The sequence below is a fragment of the Dermacentor variabilis genome, chromosome 11 (genome assembly GCF_050947875.1).
Source record: "Dermacentor variabilis isolate Ectoservices chromosome 11, ASM5094787v1, whole genome shotgun sequence".
NCBI lineage: Eukaryota > Metazoa > Arthropoda > Arachnida > Ixodida > Ixodidae > Dermacentor > Dermacentor variabilis.
The window spans coordinates 57,548,302-57,571,094 of NC_134578.1; the positions used below are offsets into that span (position 1 = coordinate 57,548,302).

At 46.9% G+C, this 22,793-nt stretch overlaps 1 protein-coding gene across 2 annotated transcripts in view; it reads right to left on the minus strand.

Annotated features, from left to right (window-relative positions):
* Positions 1-22,793, minus strand: part of LOC142564646 (excitatory amino acid transporter-like) — a 252,090-nt gene that overhangs the window by 142,806 nt on the left and 86,491 nt on the right. Inside the window, exon 1 of one of the 2 annotated variants that reach the window (XM_075675722.1) lies at positions 2,346-2,913. The exons of the other annotated variant lie outside the window; for it this stretch is intronic. The gene's annotated coding sequence lies outside the window, so the exon portion shown is untranslated. Of the gene's footprint in view, positions 1-2,345; positions 2,914-22,793 lie in introns of those variants that run through there. 2 annotated transcript variants of the gene reach the window in all.

Here is a 22,793-nt window from a genome sequence, read left to right on the forward strand (position 1 = left end):
TCGTCAACTTGTTCTGGCGTGTGCCATGTGCTGTCTAAATTTTCACGATCACAGTTGTTATTTTGTAGTTTCTTTTTTTTACCTTTCGCAGGAAACTTGCAGTCATTGTCACATGCATCGCAGCTGCACAAATCAAAACCGCAGATGGCGGCAATGCAGTATGGCGATAACACTCGGTTCAACGTAAATGCTCTTGCCGCTTCGGCAACAAATGAAGAAAAGTGTAAAGAAAAACACTGCAGATCGAACGCACATAGTCGAATCTGAGTGAAGCGAAGTTCAATTAAGGGACACAATTTCGTTCGATTTCATCCTATTCAAGGTGTAATGTCATGGAATATTAATATGTTTATCATTCACAAAGCCACAAATTCATTTTCATGCGATTTTTATGTTAATGTACTGAATCGTTCACAGGCTATGCCGAGAAGTAAACTCCAAAGCAAGTAGACGCACACTTTAAGACATATAGGCAACGATGTCACAAGGACGAAGGCAACGTATCAGGCTTGTTCAGAGAATAATGGTGATGACAGGTGTATGCACAGGAAAGTACGACGCAGTATCAAGCAACATTTAGGGCTTCCATACCTCTTGTATCACAGTGGAACATGCCCATTCTGCAGGATTGCGCAGAAAAGAGGTAAGCATACTTTGTCAGCATACAAGCTTTTGTGTAGGAATCGTACTGGGACACGCCCATTCTGGAGGATTGTCCAAGAACTGGCACCCAGCCAGTTCTTCATAATGAGTGGCTAAATCAAAGAATCCGTTAAATGTAATTAATTAAATAATACGAGCATATTGGTGCGCTTTAGAAGTGCCTGTGAGTCGACAATGTCTGCTCAGGTTTTACGTAGACATTTATTATTATTTTTTTCACGAACAGATGTGTGCATACTTGTTCAGCATGATGAGGTACCTTCATGCAACCTTTGAATATATACCCACAACAACAGTCGCTGAGATAGCGACAACCCTTACTGGAAGCCACGCCAAAACTGAAAGTAGGCAGAGAAAACTGCTTTCAAAAGATCAGATATGTAACTATAACGGTGCGTGTAAATGCCTGTATTTCTCAACCTCGCCAGATATCGCTTAATTACAATTCCCCTATATCCTATGGCGTATGCACGTCAGCTCTTGAGCAACCATATTGGTCTACCTGCACGAAAAAAGTCTGCTTGGCAATCTTTGGAATAAATGCGACTGATTTTGTAAGCACTAGGATAAGAGACACAGTTAAAATGATACCTCAGACTTCGTTAACAAGAAAAAAATGAACAGAATCTATTTCACGAGGAATGTCGACAACGCGACTAGCCGTGACGCAATGCAGCGATACACCGTACTGCCACTGCCGAAACGCGCCACACTACCAATATAAGGAGTGTGCTACAGCCAGGCCTCTCTCTCGCGCTGCGCTTCCTCTGGACACGTTGCGCCATCCAGTGGCGCGCCCACGATGTCCGCGCAGGGCCTCTGAGATGCGCGGTGCACACGTGTGTGCGAGCGCTGAGAGCTATTCCTCAATGAACTGCGATTGAGTGGGCGGACATTTCAATGCTTCAACTGCTGCTATGCGCAGCTAGATGAGTATCCAAGGTAAGGATACCAGCGCCTCTTGTGTTGACAAACACGAAGCTTGTCGAGAATAGCGGATTGATCTCGAACATGAAGTGCTATTGCAGGAATGCACCTGAGATAGGAGAATACACACACCTCAAGATCACATGGCCGCATGCGCAAGTCAAGCAAGGGCTCTTTGCACACTAGACGACACGTGTTGTGTAGAAAGCGTAACGTCCATTGCTCTGCGACACTTTTCATGCATTTACTTTTCGCGTTGGCGCGGACACGAGTCTTACATTCTCCCCAATATGAAGCAGCAACGGAGATAAGACAAGAGCTGACAAAAGCGGTTTAATGTTCGGAAAAGTGCACTCGAACCGTAGCTAGAAAGCGGGCAGTTGATCGCCCGGGTCTCAAGAGACCTTTTGTTTAGGTGCAGATGCAGCAGAATTTCATGAACAATTTGAAGCGTAAACACAGTTATACCTTCTGTCGAGTTAGAAGCACTGAAAGGTACACAGGCCCACGTCATAGCGTGTGCTTGGGCGATGCACATTGTTTCTGGCCTGCACTTGGTAGCGTAAAAAGTACATTGAACCGTCGTCACCTAAATTTCATCCTGAAGATATACGCACATCGGTCACATATATACACAATTTCAATATGCCGATAGATTCCACTTACTAGCGAGGGCTCATCAGTAAGCACAGAATAGGCTCATTAGAGAATGAATATTTGAATCAAATTACGTAAACAAGAATACTTATGCTGACCTGAGTGAAGCCGTCCTTGGCGCGGAACGTCGCTTGATAACTGTCGATCTGCGGACTCCAGTGGAAGCGCAGTCTCCAGCGCTGATCGAGAAGCACACTGTTATCACGACACCACCGGTCGACCCGTCGATGCAAAATAGGGAAGAAAAAAAAAGAGCAACAACCCCTATAAAAAGATGACACACCAGCCGATCTGTGCAACGAAATCCACGGCACGGCCCCCAATCCGTTAATCCGTCAAATGGAGCGCAGCGTACTTCGACGACAACGTGGTGGAAGACGTCGAGGCAGGGAGTATGCAGACCGAGCAGACGACTTTCTGCTGGAATACTCCGCCGAAAAACTCCCCCGCGCTCTCTCCTAGCACCCTCGTCGCGGCCGGCTCGGTGGCGAACGCGCGACGTATGGAGAGGGTCTCGGCGAGGCAGAGGCAGCGAAAGCGCGCGGCGCCTCAGCGAGCCACGACGGGAGTGGTAGATTGCGAGACTTTCGTTCTTTCTTTCTTTTTTTTCCTTCTTTTGATCTCTTCACGGCCGTCGCCGTTGCTTCTGCGCCAGCGGAACACAACACCCTTTCTCACGCGGCCGCACGCCACTCGCATCCTTTTTGTAGTACTTCCGAAACGCCGGTGCGAGGGTGAAAGACAACGAAAGAAAGGATAAAGAGAAGGAGAGAAGCAAATGAGAGAACAAGCCGAAGCCGGCGCGCCATCCGGAGCCGAGCCAAGACCATCTCTTTCGGCACAGCCAGCGACGCAACAAGTTCACGCTGCACGGGTGAAGCCGGCAAAGGAAAAGGGAAGGATGCAGAAGACGAGGGGAGAGTGCGGAGCCGGGAACTACCACACAGCCCAGCGATTCGAGTTCGAGACGAAAATAAGAGCACGGGAGGAACGGACAAAATGGAAACGACGAGAGGAGCAGACGACAAGACAGAAATGAAAGCAGACGACGAGTGGAAAACGTAGACGACGCGCGGTAAGGTAGGAGCGGGGCCCGTCGAGATGCCATTAAAAGTCGCAACCGCTCGTTCCGACTCGGAAAAGGAACGTCGCGCTTTTAATGGACCACGTGCGCCACCGTCACTCCCAATCCGAACACGCTAGCAAAATATCCTTTGGCGTGTTTGAATGGTTCGTTTATTGTTTCTTCATTGACATTTTTGGCGTGGCGCAACATTCGTTCACCGCCTGCGCCACAGTACTGGCAGTGTTTAAAAAAAGCAAGTTAGCAAAGGACACGTCGCTTCCTACCCGACCGACGTTATTGTAGTCTTCTTTTTTTTTTCCCCGCTTTTTTTGCCACCCCCTCTGCCACTAGAGTGCGCGAGCATGCGCTTTCCGGTGTTTCCCGCGCGTGATACGAAGTGATCACATCGGTGCTGCCATCTGTTGACGTCTCGCACAGTGAGCGTCAATCCCAACCAAGAGAAAAGAAAAAAATTGCGCCTACGTTAGAGCCGCACGCAATGTCTGCGTTTCGACTTGGGAGCCGCCAATCTCGTTGGCCACACTTTCTTTGGCGCTAGACTTACATTTTCGTTTCGCGTGCAGAGCATCTAGACAGATAAACAGCTTAGCTGGGGAGAAGGAGAGAAGCTGACGGCGTTGTATGCATTCAAAGCGTGTTCTGCTGACGGAGTAAACAAGTTCCTGAACAACTTGACGTTCGTTTTTTTTTTTCCCTACTTATTCTTCCATAATGCAGTGCATTCAGATTTCACGATGCAACATGCGACCCTAAAATGTAGGTCTCGAGGCGCAAGGTCAAACGAACGTTTATTAAGCGTTCTATCTGACGAAATCCCGCTAAATCAAACCTCAACGAGCCATACGATGTTGCGCAAAACAGAGCTAAGGAAACCTCAAATTCTTCTTGAACGATGGCTTTCAGGGCATCGTCCTGCACCTCCCGAGTCGCATCTTCGACGCGAACTGCTTGCCCCTTTTTTGATAGCGGGCAAACCATTCGCCTAAACGCCGCTTTATTTCTAACATTTCATTTATTTTTGTGCCTTTTACTCCCTGGCTAATATTTGATACACTACGAACTTGACTGTACGTCAAGGGCACGGACTCTACTCATAGCACATGATGCATATACAGCGGCACTTATTCTTTTGCATTTGCGGCGAATGCTTTAGTACAAATAGAAGTGAAGTTCTAACAACAACACAAATAACAATGACGACAATAATAATGACAATAATAAATATTTTACGGCAGAATATCCGGGTCGCAATATTCATTTACATAGTGCGCACGATTGGTGGCTCTACGTGATTTAGAAACTCGGCTTGCCTTCATTCAAGCAAGACATCCTTTCCAATATGCCATAAGATTATGCCAGCTGCAATTTTCTAATTTCTCTTCAAACTTATTTTTCTTGTTTTTGCACTGCTCCATCTCCTTATCTCCTTACCTTTCCTTGTACTTTATTCTGTCTCTGAAGGCACTGTCACGAAGTCTATTAAGCATGGGAATATCGTGTGTGCGTTCGTGTGTGCCCGCGTGCGTGAGTGTTTGCCCGAACAGATTTTAATAATGGCATTGAGCATATGGGGCAGTGGACATGTACAGGTAGATTTCCTAATGAGGCGAGCTTGCATGTCAAGTCATAAGATCTACGAAGCGAACGAAAAAAGTTGTAATTGACATTTTATTTACTCCCTTAGGATAGATGTTTCAATCACAAAATTCAAGACGAGCAGAAGTAAAATCACATCTGCTTGCCAGTAATACCGAGATTCTGACTACTTTCAAGATATCCAATCCTAAAATGTGCTTGGAAAAACGTTGACGTTCCACCAACAGCTTCCAAAAAGCCTTCCTGTATCATTTCCGCAGCAAGCCAATGCATGAAAGCGTAATGCCAATTTAGCAGATTTTCAGGACGGATATCTCGTAAGTGCTGTTAGCTTTTGAATTTCTAAGCAGACCAGCGACCGACCTACCTACGCCTCGAGAACTGCATAGCAAAAAGCAGCTAGATATTGATGCCCTGACTTCTTCTATTGCAGGAATATGTGCGTGAATAAAGCCTGATTGGTGTTTCTTTATATTGGTAACATAGTTTACGTCTAGTGAGCAAGCACCGAAGCTGCTTCGCGGCCCAATTTACGCGAGACCTTTGCTTTTGTTAGTTCGTTGCTCAGTTCCGCGCCGTTGGCGCCGTCTGCTGCGAGAGAGGTGTGTGAGAGATGCGAGGGAGGCGCCATAAGGTGTTTCCATTGGTGGAAACGCACGCGATGCTCCGTGTGCTTCCACGAATGGTAAAGGCGAGTTCGGTGACGTGACGCAAAGCTCGGTTACCTGTAACACCACCAGATGCCGCCGCCTTCCGCGCATCACCATCGTTCACAATAGGGGATCAGAAAATTTGGGCGTGGTAGTTCATAGTGTTTTTTTCTGCATTGTTTAACCTAGGCAGGATATTAGGCAGTATAGTAGCAAGAGCTTTGTGGCGCAACCCACCGCCCCGTTCCAAAGGGGGCGCTCACAACATCCATCCATCCACCCATCCACCACGGGCAGCACAAACCACCGATCGCGCTCGCCGTCGTGATTCCATCGTGATTGTGACACCGTTGTCAGGCCATTGCCTTCATTGCTACGCCGTCGTACAGTCGTCGTCATTTATTTGTTGTCATACCATCGTCCCGATGCCGTCGAACTCGTTGCATCGTCGTCATCCCAATTTCGTCATTATATAGCAGTTGTCACGCCACCGTCGTTGTACTCTTGTAGTCATCCAATTGACCTCATGCCGTCGTCGTCATGATGTCGTCGTTATACATCGTCATCATCTCAAGATCGTCAATGCGACGTCGTGATACAGTCATGATGCCTTCGTTATAGCATCGTCATCATTTCAAAATCGTCAATGCGACGTCGTGATACAGTCATGATGCCTTCGTTATAGCACCGTCATCATTTCAATATCGTCAATGCGACGTCGTGATAGAGCCGTCGCGATGCCGTCGTAGACGTTCCATTAACCCGCCGTGGTTGCTCAGTGGCTATGGTGTTGGGCTCCTGAGCACGAGGTCGCGGGATCGAATCCCGGCCACGGCGGCCGCATTTCGATGGGGGCGAAATGCGAAAACACCCGTGTACTTAGATTTAGGTGCACGTTAAAGAAACCCAGGTGGTCGAAATTTCCGGAGTGCTCCACTACGGCGTGCCTCATAATCAGAAAATGGTTTTGGTACGTAAAACCCCATAATATTTTTAGTCGTTCCATCGTTGACATTCCAGCTTTATCGTTCGACTCTTGCCATAGCGTCATCATGCTGTCGTCGCCGCGCCATCCTCGTCTTACGTTAGCCGTCATACCATTGTAGTCGTGTTGTCGTCGTCATACTACCTTCGTCGTTTCGCCGACGCCATTCCCTCGTCTTCATTCCACCGTAATCACCCTGTCATCATTAAATAGTGATTACGACGCCGTTGTCATTCCATCGTCGCCACCGCGTCGTCTTCATACGGTCGTCGTCGTGCATTTCTTGTACAAACATCATAATGATGCTGTCGTGGTCATTCTATAATTGTCATTCCAGCTTCGTTATCCGATTATCATCACGCCGTCATAGTTGCGCGATCGTATTCACACACTCGTTGCCATCCCACTGTCTTCATTTCGTTGTCGTTGTGCCATAGTCATAATTTAACAATCTTCATCGCATTGTCATCGTAATACCACCTTCGGCTAGGCGAGTGTATGCTCAGAAAGCCGGCAAGCACTTCTCAAGAGTCGCGGAAGAGTGTAGCAGTTTAAAAATGAAGACTATAATACATCCTTTACACGTAAATATCATGAAGGAAGCAGGACTTTCAGACCCACTAGATATTTAGGGAGCTCGAAAACTAAAACGCCTAACCTGCACCCACAGCCTAACACTTAAACATTCACATTTGTGATGACCCACTTATGGGGTAAAGGTTCGTGTTCTCAATGTTTTAGCGGTTCTCTTAGGCGGAGCCCCCGAGAACCCAATTGAGGACGAAGCCGTTGGTTTGGACACACACACAAAGACTTTTAATCACACACAAAAGAAGCATAAAGCAAATAAAAAGAAACAGAAAACATGCTTAAATTACACACTCAAGAAAACAAGAACACACTTAGGGCTTTAACGAGGTTAACGAGGGCGCGAGTCTGGGCGGGCCCACAAGGGCGGGGACGCGTCGCAGTCTCGACACGGCAACGCGGCGACAAGCTGGCAGAAGGGGTGGCGCCGGTCTCACCAAAGGTTGCGGCGTAGGTTGACCGACCGGGTACCGGGAGCGCGCCAGCTCTGGTGAGGCGAGGTAACGCTGGCGGCTGGGTGGCAGGAGTGGACGGCGGCGGCGTTCTGGCCGGGCAGAGAGCTCGGGCCCGTAGCCCGACTGCTCCCCTCTCGCCCACGGGCACGGAAGCTCGAACGCCGGCCTCGGGCAGCAGGCGGCACGGCAGACGGGGGTGGCGTTCTGGCCGGGCAGCTGGCGTAGAACTCGGGCCCGTAGCCCGACTGTTCTCGTCCTGCCCACTGGCGCAGAAGCTCACCGGCCTTGAGGAGCCGACGGCACGCTCAGTTAGACGGGCGACGCACAGGAACAGGTTGGCAGGAGGCCCCGGGCGGGTGAAGTCCTGGTGGGCTCGGGTCCGGAACCCGACGGCCCGTCTTCAACGCCCGCTCCGGTGGTTGACCTCCTCCCGCCGTCGTTTCCTGGGACTCTCCTGGCGTCTCCCCGGCGTCTCCCTGCGTGTCCTCTTGCGTGTCGCCCCCGTTCCGCCAGCGCACCACGCTTTTTGTCGTGGTCTGGCCGATTTGGCATTTACTGATTGGCTGCCCGACGCCCCGTGGTTTTTTCTCATTGGTTGCTTTTTCTTTTGTTGTTTTTCCTGCGCCGCGCGTTCACGTGCCGGGTGCTCTTCGGCGTCGTCGTTTTTCCTCCTTCCAGCTCGGCGCGCGTGCACTCCGCGTCGTCTGCTCTCGACCGTCCCGAGCCCCGCACCACGTCGCGCACCACACATCACAACATTACACACTCGTAACCATCCGGTCAGTTATCATTATATCGCTCCCTTCCTTGTCTTGGAAGAGATCCAGGAGTGCATACACTGCCTCGGACGTGGCAAGTCTGGCAGGATGAGCAGCGTGCCACACTTTCGATGGGAAAACGGGGAAAGGCGTGGGCTGTCCCAGTAAACTGATCGATTGGCTTATTGTTTTTACGGATTGGCGGCTACGCCGTTGGAAGATGCGAGACGCTGCGAGGGCCGCAGAGCGTGGTCGTTGTGACCGATGAGCGCCCCGATGTCCTCGAGCCTTCAGAACATAGTTCTTCCTTCGGGGTCGATGTCGTTTTGCGTAGAAAATGCACGGTATTCCGTGCTTGGGCGTCCTTTCCATCATTCCTGACGTGGGGAAAGTAACGGGCCTGTGAGACCGGTGAATGCCGAAACAGTGGGGCTCTTGGGATCATTATCTTTCCGGACAGTTTGCTGTGAAAGCAGCGGAGCGTTGCTTTTTTGTAACTATTCTATTTTACAACAGCGACGGGACTTAACGTCGCATCAGGAGGCCGTGCAAGCGCTACTGAGCTCCTTGAGACCGACCGGCCTGTGTGAACGCCTGTGATTGGATCGCCTTTTCTGTTACCTGTTTTCTTTTTTTCTTGTTCCTTTTTTTCCTTTCTCCTCTCGCTTTTTGTCGTTCTTGCAACCCCTATATCCCCAACCCCAGCGCAGGGTAGCAAACCGGAAACTCGCCTCTGGTTAACCTCCCTGCCTTTCCTTTCTCTCTCTCTTTACTTCTACACTTGCTCGTTTATCAGATTTTTTTGCTATTTCTTTCTCAATTTCATTCCAGTAATGTTATACTAGGAGCAAATACCAAACAAATAGCACAGTATGGTGTCCCAAAGTTAGAAAGAACTCCCTGCGGTGTCACCTAATGAAAAAGAGATAGCATTATATTGTAATTTGAATCAGTCGATTGTTTATAGAAAATATAGATAATTTTATATAGAATATAGAATACAGTGAGACACGGACAATGCAGAAACTACATCAGAAGACGTTAGTAGATGCACCCGCACGGGGGCGTGCTGGTGCGGAGAACAGCGCCAAGCGTGCCAGCCTGAGGTCGGTGTGGGATGGCACCCTCCTTAGAAGTGTTGTTTTCAAACGCCCGTTACCAAGCCGAATAGGATCCTTGTTTACCGGGAGGAGGACACGCAGGGCCACTTTCAAGTGCACCTTGGCTAGAAGTTTGGCTTCTTCGGGGTTGGACTCAATGTCCGGACCATCAGCGGAGGATGCTATCAGATGATTAGAACCAGGATCAAAGCCCTATGTGGGGATAGACCTTTGATCGCCCTGGATGTCGGCTTGGTCGGGTGTACAGTGCAGGGTGACTTTGACTCCGCTCTTCTGGAGTGCTCGTCTTTTGGTGCGATTATGCGTCTAATCATGCGGCTACAAGAGCGGTACGAACCAGAGGCGTGGACAACACCTTGAGAGCCCGAATATATGCGAATACACATTATCTCGCGGCCTGCGTTTTCCGAGGCCGTGGTCACGGCGCACGCGAAGCTGCGGTGTGTGTGAAAGCAGTGAAAGCTGTACGAAGTGGGCACCCACCTTGACATCGCCTTCCCCAACCAACCAGCCCCGTACACTGATATCTGGCCGGGACAGACCTGGGCACCTCTGGGTGAATTCCCTTGCCAGATATGTTCGCAGGCGAGAGAGGGAAAAAACTTTATTGTACAGACTCGTAAGGTTCCCGAAGTTTTTTGTCCAGGAATAATAGTCCCTTAGTAGGCGATGCCTACTTTGTCACTCTGCACTAGATACCACTCTAAACTAAGTGTTACTATAAGAAAAAAAAACTCTGTTTTCTTTCATCTCGTTCATTCATAGTTGAGGTCCCAAATGTGGCAGCTTTGACGCCATTAGGTAGCATACGAGGATGCATTAACTTAGTGTTGCGTGACGCCATCAGTAAAAAAAAGAACAGTGGTGTTCCACATCCACCCGCCATGGCTACGAGTGATGCTGGCTAACGCTCCCAGGGCTAGATATAGTACACATAAGTATTCAAGTTAGTGGACGGATTCATGACTGTCGCTGTTACAGGACTGGTACTGCATCGCACACGTAATGCGAACGTTGTGGGGTCGCCCCCCCCCGGCGACAAGTTAGCCTTTCATCCAGTTTCATTTCTCTTTTCTTCTATGTACTCTATAATTCAATATCAGCCACAATTATTTACATTATCTGTTGGCTCTATATGGTCGCTTATGCGATTTATAACAAACATCCTTTACCAAACCAAGCATGCTTCTTATTACGTATATATCAACTGCACTTGAGTCTGCACCAATTTCTGTCGACCGCGTTTGTTGGCTATACCTCTTAAGACGATCTATTTTGTTCGCGTAGCGGCGAGCTCTCGGGTGATGCATGTACCACAAAGGCTATCATAATAAAACTTAGCAACAGGTTACGAAGGTGTAATAGACAAACGCAAGAATCGCGATTGCGCCCAACAACTCCTGCCTCTACGTTTTGCCTCTGCGGGTGGCCTGAAACACCCTTCTTCGCACAATCATGCGTGTCAGTGCTACTTATTAGACACGTCCAGCCTGTCCGTGTAGGTATTACCATTTGCGGAATACCGGAACATCGAAGACGTAGATTCGAGAAACATGGAGCAACAGTGCCGGCAGCGCCATCCAGGGACGAGTTGCGCGACCATAAGCGTTCTTGTCTTGCATACGTGCGCTCGTAGAACGATGACAAGAATGTGCACTGTACGTGGCTGCGGACGCTCTGCACTAGCAGCAAAGCAGGCAATAGAGAGTTTTGGTTTAGGGGCCTACTGCGCATGCGCAGACACATACGTCATAATCTGCGCATGCGCAGTAGCGTAGCTCCTAGTTCTTGCGTGCGGAAGCCGCTTGCGTCCCCTATTCTAAAACTATATAATGTTCGGTCACTGCAATGATGGCTTCAGATGCACGCTTTTGTAACTAAAATCCGCGTGGCGTGATGGCACCTCCTGTGCCGCGAACTGTCATGCCAATTTATTGGAAATATGGAATTCTCACTTATTTCGTGCTATCGTTCTCACCTAATATAGAAATGAAATGATAAACCCCAGATATTTGTTGTTTCATTAATCACATCACATTAAGACCAGGCGTACCCCACCTCGCGTTGACAACTACTTAACATTGCAACCTACTAGCCTTCGCTAGAATACGCATCTACATTTGGCATCCCCATCATGTGACCTGGACTAAACATCTCGAAGCAGCCGAGAACAATGCAGCACGGTTCATCCTGTCATATTATTCGCGATTTCAAAGCGTCACCAAACTGAAAGACACCCTCAGAATGCCATCACTTGCCATGCGCAGAACATTTGCCCAATTAACTTTCTTTTTCACGCCCTGTACCATAGTAATAAGTCATTTTCCCGCTCACATAATTCTCAAGCACATCACATCTTGACTATAGGTTAGATCACGCGTACAAAGTCAAACCAATTTTTGCTCACACTGAAAAATACCGGAAATGACCTCTTGTATCAATAGATAAATGGAATCAATTGCTATGTAGCATTGCCACTATCAACGACTTTCAATAATTTCAGTCAGCGCTTCACTCCTTTTTTGAACCTCGGGGCATTTCACAATAGTTTTCCTCGTATTCGCTAATGCTACACTTGGCATTGCATCTCGATATTCATTGAATCGCCGTATTTGCCTGAATTGTGACTATACTTATTTTTCTCTATTCACCCCCCCCCCCCCCATTTCGGGCCCTTAGGGTATAAAAAAAAAAGCTGCATCGATTCACTTTTAACATTTTTGTTCAATTGTGTGATAGGGGAAGTGAAAGTATGTAAAATTGTGGAGATACCAGCGACATATGTGTAACCAGCATTCGCAACACCACAATCAATCACTCAATCAATCAATCAAAATTTTAAGCCTGCTACATAACACTGCCGTTGTTGAACAATTATTGTGGTTAGTTTTCCGCTGTTGCACATTTGCAAGATTCTACATTGAATCAAATACCAAGTGGCGTTTGATGTGTTCAACAAAATTAGTTTTTGTTTTTTGTAACATGTTTTGTGTCAGTGGTTCCGCCTGTTTTTTTTTCTGTATATTTAGAAGCAGGGAAATATTCGGTATGCAATCCGATATTCTAAGCCCACTTTTCTCCAACATTCCCATTCGATACAACTTGATAACTTCTCTGTTAGAGAACCCGCTAGTTCATTTGTCGGCCGAATTATTAAAGTGCGGTCAGGGAAGATCAAGGTGAAAAAGGGCCTTCGTCGTATAATCGAGTGCAGACCTTCTCCCAGGGTGTACTACATCTTGCAACTCAATTGGGTAACAAGACGGCAGCAGACCAAGCAGCACGAGTGTATCGCAGACACTTACCCCTGTTCTCTCGGGCCAGGACACACATCAGGTGTAACTGAAAGCTGTCAAGTTAAAAGCTACGAGGAAAGAGGCGGTACTGTACGGGATACGAACAAAGGAGACGCACTCTTCTCTGCAAGTCCCCAAAATGGCAGCTACGCTCCCGATGCATAGCGACGAGGCGCGCGCCCCAGGAATCCCGGCCGGCGAGATTTACAAATTAAAGCTCGCGAGATCTGCCCGACGAGACGGAGGATAAACCGTCGTGCGCTAGCTCTCGTTCTTCATTTGCATGCAACCTCCAACCGCGGCTATTACGCCGCGGGGCGCCTTGGCGCGCGACGCAGCGCGGCTGCGGCGGGTTACGCGCTTGGCGAGCTCGGTTAACCTGCAGCGGGCTCCCCGACAGATTCGCGCACCCATGTATACATCAAGCGACGCGGGCGAGCGAGCGAGGGAAGCGAGAGCTCCGAGGCCAGCGAGGCGCAGAGCAGTAAATCTAGCGTGGCCAACAGCTCGACCTGCCCGCACGGTCGAGTCCCCGCGGCTAGACGAAGCCAACCGAAACTGCCGCCGAAGCTTGGAAACGCGGCAACTCCCCACCCCGGACGACACCATCGCTCTTTCCCTCTCTCCCACACACACACACACACACACACACACACACACACACACACACACACACACACACACACACACACACACACACACACACACACAACACGCGCGCGCACGCATACAAACTTGTCGGGCGTACATACGCACGCACTGACACGCACAACGAAGGCGCGCACCTTCGCCTTCGAAACTGGCACCGCGGTCATGCTCACCGCCAGCTCCGACGCTCGACAGGAAAGCTCTCCCTTTCCCCCTTTCCCACTCTCCACGCTCGCCTTTCCCCTCGCTTCCTTTACCGCCTTTTCGTGGGGGATTAAAAATGCATGGGACGCAACCCAGCCGTTGCCAGGGGCAACCGTGATCAACCGAGCGCCTCTGTCGACGACGACGACGCCTAGCGGGGAAAGAAGGAAGCGCCCCGGCACCTCTCCTCGAATGCTGCGCGCGTACATTGCGGCGCACCTTGACGAAAAAAAAAAACAGGTAAAAGCGTGCTCTTTATTGTCGGCAACAAAAAAAGTATTAGGTTACCATGGCCGAGTGCAAGGTGTTCATGAAAGAAGCCTGAAAAATGCAGCGAAAGGCGCCTGGAGAGAATACTGGAGCTATGTTTTTACGTATCCTGTCTGTGGTAGCTACTTCATTTTGATTCTACGTGATTCATTTGCAGCTGAGCACACGTATTATGCATGGAATTTGTGCTTGGACTGTTTTCGGCTATTGAGGACAGTCTCCTCATTCCAGGAGGCTCCCGGTTCATCTGTCAGATATAATAAGAACGGTAGGGCATCAATTGTAAGAAGGCATCATGCGTATTTGTTATTGCGTGTTATCTTGCGTGAAAGCATTTGGTTATTTCCGGACTTCGCAATTCTAAAACATTTCGCTAGGCCTCATAATATGCTGGTATAATAACTCCTGCGTTTCCACATTTCTATCGGGCAAATTCGCCGCTATATATAGTGCGAGAAAACGGGGGTATCTTCAACAACCTGGCAACTCTTTATGATACGGAATACGAAAGTTCGTGCTGAAGACATACTTTCGCGTTGAACATGACATATGTTCGCAAGCGGGGAATCGCAAGGAACGCATGCCGGAATGTGATATTGAACTCGCTAGGCGCCAACCTACCTAAGTGCCAGGCTTCTCAACATCAGTGTTAAGCTGTTTTTCTTGAAAAATACGAATGTTCCCTGCAATGTCTTACTGGGAGCTGTTATCATGACGGCTTCGCGGATATCGACCGGATTGGTGGCATCACTGCCGCGGCCATGTTATGGCAATCCCAAAACCAATGCAACGCTTGGGACAATTGCAGACTGGGCGTCGGTGACAGTTCATAAGTGCAACAGCGCAAAAAACCCACAAATGACAGATTTAGGTAGGCAAGGACCAAGGGCTATCAATTAAGCTTCGTTTGTTTCACTCAAGGCGTAGAGAGAGAGAAAGGATGCAAAGAAAGGCAGGGGAGTTAACCAGAGTTAGTTCCGGTTCGCTACCCTGAACGGGTGGAAGGAGAAGGGTGATAAAAAGGGAAAGATAGCAGAATGGGGAGAGAGGGCATCACGCTTCACCGCGTGTGCTCCGCACCAGCGTCACAAAGCGACCAAGATAAGCATTGCGGTGGGTAAATCAGTAACGGGTTCTCTCAACTGACCCCTTCAACGTAATAGGCGCCAGTTGATAGCGATCTGTCCTGTCATACCTGTCTCTTAAAGCGAAGCTTTCGTAGTGGGCACTCCCAAACTTTGCTGACCGTGACTGCCCTGCTGTCTTACCGAAACCTGCCGTACGCACTATAGCACGAGGGCGCGCAAGTTTCCGTTATGCCGAACACGCAGGAATGAAAAGCGCGAACAATAGTCAACCACACCGCTGCCTTTCGTGTCGTACACATATCTCCGCAAGCATTACTCCTGACCGTACTTCTCTTCACAAACATCAAATATCGCCTTCGCCCCCGTGACGTCACTGCTTTGGAGTGTCACATTGTGCTTTCGCACGAATTCCTGTTAGCATTTTGTCACAGATTGTGAACGGTGCAGTCGCGGAAACATAAATACCGCATTGAGATTCAAGTTGTTATGCGTGCGGTGGATAGAGATTGCGTGGGATATCACGCGTTGCATACGATGACATTAAACACAAACGTGCGCAGCACCGTTAGTTCTAAAGCGTAATTAAACCACTTCACGAATGCTTCGCATCGCGCGGATTCCCATGTTTGTGTAGAAGCTGCTTAATATTTCTATTTGTCTTGGTGGTGCCGCTGCTCTAAGTATTCAATATAGCCCTGACATTCCGCTAAAGCTATATATATATATATATATATATATATATATATATATATATATATATATATATATATATATATATATATATAAACGAGAACAAAGGGGGTTAACCGAGGGGCCCGATTTTTATTAGTCATATCATAAGAAGCCAACAAATACTGACACCAAGGACAACATAGGGCAAATTACTTGAGCTTAATAAATGAAATAATGAAATGATGAATTAATGGAAATTAGAGTGGATGAAAAAACAACTTGCCGAAGGTGCGAACCGAAGCCACAACCTTCGCATTTCGCATGCGATACTCTACCAGTAGAGCATCGCACGCGATGTGCGAAGCTTGTGGACGTAAATGCGAACGTAACCGGCGGCTTCCGACGCGCCCCGACGGGCTCGGCGCCGATATGGCTCCTGAGCCATTCGCGCGTCGGAGTCGGCGGAACTCTCGCACCACAATGCATTGCGCGCGAAGAAAAAGGCGCCAACAGAACTCCGCAGATGGCATTTGCGGACGGCGCGCGACTTGGCGAACGTTCTGCGCATGCTCCGAAGATAGCAGCAGACGGCGCGTGCGTTGAAGTCTAGAGGGGATGGCATCTCGGCTGGCGCAGCGCAACCGATGTAGCCTGACTGACCGCGAACGACGCTCGTCCGCGCGCCGATAACGTCGGACTATAAACGTGCCTTAAGTTGCTACTGGCGCTTCTCTTTCTTGAAATGAAAGTAAAATATTTCGAGAATGCTGATGGCTACTCCTTTTCACGTAATCTGAATAACAATGAGAAAAGAATATATCAAAATAAGAAGAAATGTCAGTTTAAGATAGCGGTTAGGCAATGGAATATTCACATAAACGGACTGCTCACATAAACGTCTCTCAGGTAACCTATAGTAGTCCGCAAAGAGTAATAACTTTATGGATGATGAGCTAAAGCTTTATGATATCAGTGGGACCTGTCCGCTCGGAAGTCGATAACAACGTATTCTTGTCCCTTAACGCAGGGCTATCATTACCGGTTCGAATGGTCGTTGTGTGGTTCCTTATTATATCTTAACTTCTAAAACAAGCGAAATTTGGGCAGCAGCTGGCCTACATAGGCATAAGCAGAGTATTAGCCACGTTGTTCGACAGATGCGTGCCGTGGCCCCTGAAGAAACTAAACTAAACAAAAGCGTGTGCAACCATTTACTTATAGGGACGCTAAGGAGAAGCAGGAAGTGATGTTACACGTTAGTCGACGCTTTCGGAACATTGCATGCGTCCTTTAGAGTGTGTAATATATATATATATATATATATATATATATATATATATATATATATATATATATATATATATATATATATATAGCTCTGCTATATAGCTCTGCTATATATAGCAGAGCTATATATATATATATATGCTATATATATATGCTATATATGCTATATATATATGCTATATATATATGCTATATATAGCAGAGCTATATATAGCTCTGCTATATATAGCTCTGCTATATATAGCTCTGCTGGAACGATGTGCTCAAACCCGTTTGTTTTTGCCATACAGATCGCCGCCCTACTGCTCACACCAGCCGGGTACGAAGGAAGAGGCCAGGATGTGAAAGCAAACTCGACCTATCTTCCAGGGTATCTTGGATCCCAAGTGCCTACCGCGCCATTCTATCTGGTTAAGCCCGATATACAGCACCATTACAGTGCAACAACAACGCTGGATGACGTCACGGACTTCAGCGCCACCACAGCGAGTCTATGGGCACCACCGACCATAAAAGGAGGCGACAGACTGCGGCGGACCACTGGGCATGGTAGCTCTGCTGGAACGATGTGCTCAAACCCGTTTGTTTTTGCCATACAGATCGCCGCCCTACTGCTCACACCAGCCGGGTACGAAGGAAGAGGCCAGGATGTGAAAGCAAACTCGACCTATCTTCCAGGGTATCTTGGATCCCAAGTGCCTACCGCGCCATTCTATCTGGTTAAGCCCGATATACAGCACCATTACAGTGCAACAACAACGCTGGATGACGTCACGGACTTCAGCGCCACCACAGCGAGTCTATGGGCACCACCGACCATAAAAGGAGGCGACAGACTGCGGCGGACCACTGGGCATGGTAGCTCTGCTGGAACGATGTGCTCAAACCCGTTTGTTTTTGCCATACAGGTGAGCAAACGTTTTGGGAAATGCCTAAAATCCAATGAATTGTGCCTAATTGTGCTGCCATGCCCAAGGCTGCTTTCAAATTTGTTATGTGACTTTTGCGTGCATGTTTCTAAATTGCTGCTTATAGCAGGGGATGTGGAAAGTAACCCTGGGCCTGATTATGATCAATTTTCCAAGCAGCTAAAACAAATTGCAGACGACCTTCGTGTTATTAAGGAAGAACGTCTAACATCCATCGACTTAAAACTTGACAGCCTAAGCAATCTCGATACCAAGGTTTCTACATGCATGGAACAAATTAATAACCTCCAGAAAGCACTAATATCACTTGAACTAAAAGTGGACGATCTTGAAAATCGCTCAAGAAGATCAAATCTAATTGTTTACGGTCTTCCCGAGGAAGCTAAGGAAAACGAAGGCTCACTTGAACACAAAGTGCACGAAAAAATTCTTAAAAGTGTCCTCGAAGTCGAAGATGTAACGATTGAAAGGATTCACAGATTGGGCAGGCCAGCAGCTAAAAAAACCAGACCGGTTATCTTGAAGCTCCGGGACTACCGCGACAAAACACAAATCCTAAGCAACTGTTATAAGCTGAAGGGGAGCAGTTTTTCAATCGGCGAAGATTTTTCATGGCGTGTAAGAAACATCCGGAAGAAACTGTGGAACTACGCGAAAGCTAGAAAAGAATCTGGGGACAAGGTATCGCTGTCCTACGACAAACTGCGTATCAATGATGACCTCTACCGATGGGATGACGAAACAAATGATGTGGCTCTAATCCAAACGCATTCAGCTACCTCGAGCAAAAAAAACCAGGAAGCAGAAAGGCAAACAACGCGCACTCGGCGCAACGCGCCACGTCAGAAATAACTTTCTGCAATATTAATGCGCGTAGCATACTAAAGAAAACTGACTTCCTTGAGGCATTACTTCTTGGTATCGAACCAGATTTTGTTGCTCTAACTGAGACTTGGCTAACAATCGATATCAGGGATGCTGAAATCACACCACCAAACTACGTAATCGTACGGAAAGACCGATTAACACGTGGTGGCGGCGTCGCCTTATTGATTAAAAAGGATATCCCCTATATCGTATTACCTGATGTCACAGGAGTGGAAGGAATCTTTTGTAAACTAACATTTTCTACAAGCAATATTGTCGTCGGCTGTATTTATCGTAGTCCCTCATGTGAGGTTGAAGTGATGGAAAGACTGTGTTTGTATGCGCAAAATAACGTTTTGGGGGCCAGACTAATACTTCTAGGGGATTTTAACTTGCCTGATGTGAACTGGCAAACATTTGAACACCACTCACCAAGTGCTGATATGCTTTTCGAACTCATGCTTTCATTGAATCTTAGCCAAATCGTAACAGAGCCCACACGTGTTCAAGGAACTACTTCCAACACACTTGATTTAATTTTTTTGAGCCATCATTTTCCTTTAGAGCAAACGCGCCTTGAACTCATTAATGGCATGTCTGATCATAAGATTACTCTATGTGTTGTACCTGCTCAGAATACATTTTCTTCCCAACCACGCATCACTTACCCGGACTTCAGTAGAGCAGACGATACGAGTATTATTGACTACTTATCTAACGAACTTACCGCCTTTGAAGAACTTTCAATACGTTCCACTACAAACATCGAAACGTTGTGGCATGGTTTCAAAAAAATTATGTTTCATTGTATTTCTAAGTATGTACCTTCTAAAGTTAAAAAAACGAGAAAGCACAATCCCTGGATCTCACGTGACATCATTCATGCCAAACGTAAAGTCAAACGTCTGAAAAAATCAATGAAAACAGCACCTAAACCTTCATCTCGAAGTAATCTTACTCTGGCTATCCAAGACATGAAATCTAAAATAAAGACAGCGAAGTCAAACTTTTACACAAACACACTTCAAGGATTTCTAAGAAATTCACCGAGCAAATTCTGGAACTACCTTAATCCTAAGGCATCAAGTGATCCCCAAGTGTCACCCGAAACTAGCAAACAAACCGCTAATTCACTAAATAACTACTTTTCTTCTATATTCACATCTGACGATGGGAAACTACCCCAAATTGACATCACCGTTAACAGCACACTAAGCCCCCTCACCGTCACGGAGGCCGGAGTACTGAACCTTCTCCTAAACCTGGACACAAAAAAAGGGCCAGGCCCGGATAAAATACCCAACGCTTTCTTGAAACGATACGCAGAATGGATGACGAAGTACCTTTGTATAATATTTAACAAATCATTATCATCATCTGTTCTTCCACAGGACTGGAAATCCGCAAAAGTTGTCCCAATACATAAGTCAGGCTCCAAAGACGACCCGTCCAACTTTCGGCCGATTTCACTTACGAGTACCGTGTGCAAACTTTTAGAACACATCATACTAAAACACATAACCGTTTTCTTAGACCAGGAGAGTATCATATCACCATATCAACATGGCTTTCGCAGAGGCCTTTCTACAGTCACTCAACTACTGGAACTAACCCACGACATATCATTTAATATCGACCAACACAGACAAACAGACCTCATCCTACTCGATTTCTCGAAGGCATTTGATCGGGTATCACACAAAAAGCTCATAAGGAAACTTCAGGCTACATTAGGTACAGGCCCCATAATTGACTGGATTTGCGACTATCTTACTAACCGTACCCAGTTTGTGGAAGTGAATGGACAGATTTCCCAGACAGCCCGGGTAACATCGGGAGTCCCCCAAGGAAGCGTTCTGGCTCCCCTTTTATTTCTAATTTTTATTAATGACCTACCCGCAAAAATCACAGGAAACATTAGGCTATTTGCAGACGACTGCATCCTTTATCGAAATATTAACTCATATGATGACCATATAACATTAAACAACGACTTGAAAGCTGTGTCTAACTGGTGCGCCCACTGGCAGATGACCATCAATACTAAGAAATCTGCTGTTCTTTCAATCACCAGAAAAAAAAATAACTCGAGCTTTATGTATACCGTTAACGACGTGCCACTAATACGAGTTCATGAACACAAGTACCTCGGATTAACGTTAACACATGACTTCAGATGGAACTCCCATATAAATAATGTTACAGCAACTGCAATGAAACGCCTTTTCTTTCTTGGAAGACACCTCCGACTAGCACCACCCGATACAAAACTTCTTGCTTACAAAACTTTCGTCAGGTCAGTCCTTGAGTACGCAAATGTTATCTGGTTTCCACATACTAAACAACTAATTAAAAAACTAGAAGGTGTACAAAGGAAAGCTCTACGGTACATATACAATAAACATAAATTAACAGACTCGCCCACCGAACTACTTAACAAAGCCGGAATCCTAACAGTACAAAACCGAGCTGTACTAGCCCGTTCTAAACTTATGTACCAGCTGTTACACAACAAGCTTAAGATTGATACCTCTAGATACATCTCCAGAAATGAAACACGGCCAACGCGGCATAAGAACACACAAACACTCAATGAGCATTCTTTTCATACCGATTGCTTTAAGAATTCATTCTTTCCTTTAGCGATAAGAGAATGGAATCAACTGAGTGAATCCATTAGTAACAGCTCCTCATTAGATACATTTGCTAATTCAGTGGAAGAACACCTTCTTGCCTTACAGCTCTGACTTACATAGTCAGGTTTGTTACCGATCTTCATAGCCTAACACTTTAATCTATGAGTGTTCCTTTTGTATGATGCATCATACGCATGACTGCATACTGTTTGTCATGTTCATTAGGTATTGTATATCACAGGTGATTTCAGGTGTTTCTTTTTCTTTTTTCGTGTTTGGTTTCTTGTTTCCTCAGATTCTTCCTTGTTATAGTATATTGTACCCAAATATTGCATTTGTGATGAACTGCTTCATTCTTTTGTTTAGTGAAACTAAAACCTTTGCAATAACACACTTATGATTATATAATCTATATATACACTTGTTCGCAAATACTACCATATGTACTTGCCCTTCCTGTTATAATCCCATGAGGGATTGACAGTATGTGAAATAAATAAATAAATAAATATATATATATATATATATATATATATATATGTATATGTATATGTATATATATATATATAATGGCTTTTGAGCTCAAGCGACTCCTTCGATCTACGAGTACGGTGCAATCTTTTCCAATAAGTCAACAAAGAAATAAACTCCACCACAGGTTGTCAAATTAGTGACGTCGCGAGGAGTTAGTGCGGTTGTTTCCATGCGGCGTCGCTGCGACGCCACCCTTCCCTTAATTCCGTCGTTTCATGGCGTCGCCGTATTGTCAGTACTCTGTAGAGAAGGTTCACACGAGGGCGAATCAACAAGTCGTTGCCCTTGTTTTTTAAAGCCAAATTATGACTATATATGCAAAGGCAGCATATTCACTCCTACCGGTGGACCTTTCTTGGACCGGCCCGGTCTTATCTGCTGGTAGCTCCCCGGCACGGCGCTGCTGTCAGTTGTTAAAGATGGCGGTTGTGCTTCACACGTCCACGGCGTACTATAAACGAAGTGTGATCAGTTTTCTATGGAGCAAGGGACGAACGTTGATAGAAATCCACAGGGAAAGGCAGCCCACGCAGAGAGAAAGGTGTCTCGCTTTCAGAAGCGTCAGGTGGTGGTGTTGCAAGTTCGCAAAAGACTGTGAAGACTTGCATGACAATGAGCGTTCGGGGAGGCCGCGTGCGTCACTGACTGGCGACATGGCACAGAGGCATCTCAACTTTTGTGTTGCGGTTGGACAAATGTCTGAACCGCTGTGGAGACTATGTGGAAAAATAGCGTAAGGTACGTAGAATATCTTGTGCATTTGTCATTACCTATATATATACCTTATTTCGGCTAATAATATATAGGGGCAAAGACTTTCTGATTCACCCTCGTATTCACTGTTCCGCGACCTACCAATCTATAGATTAAAATAA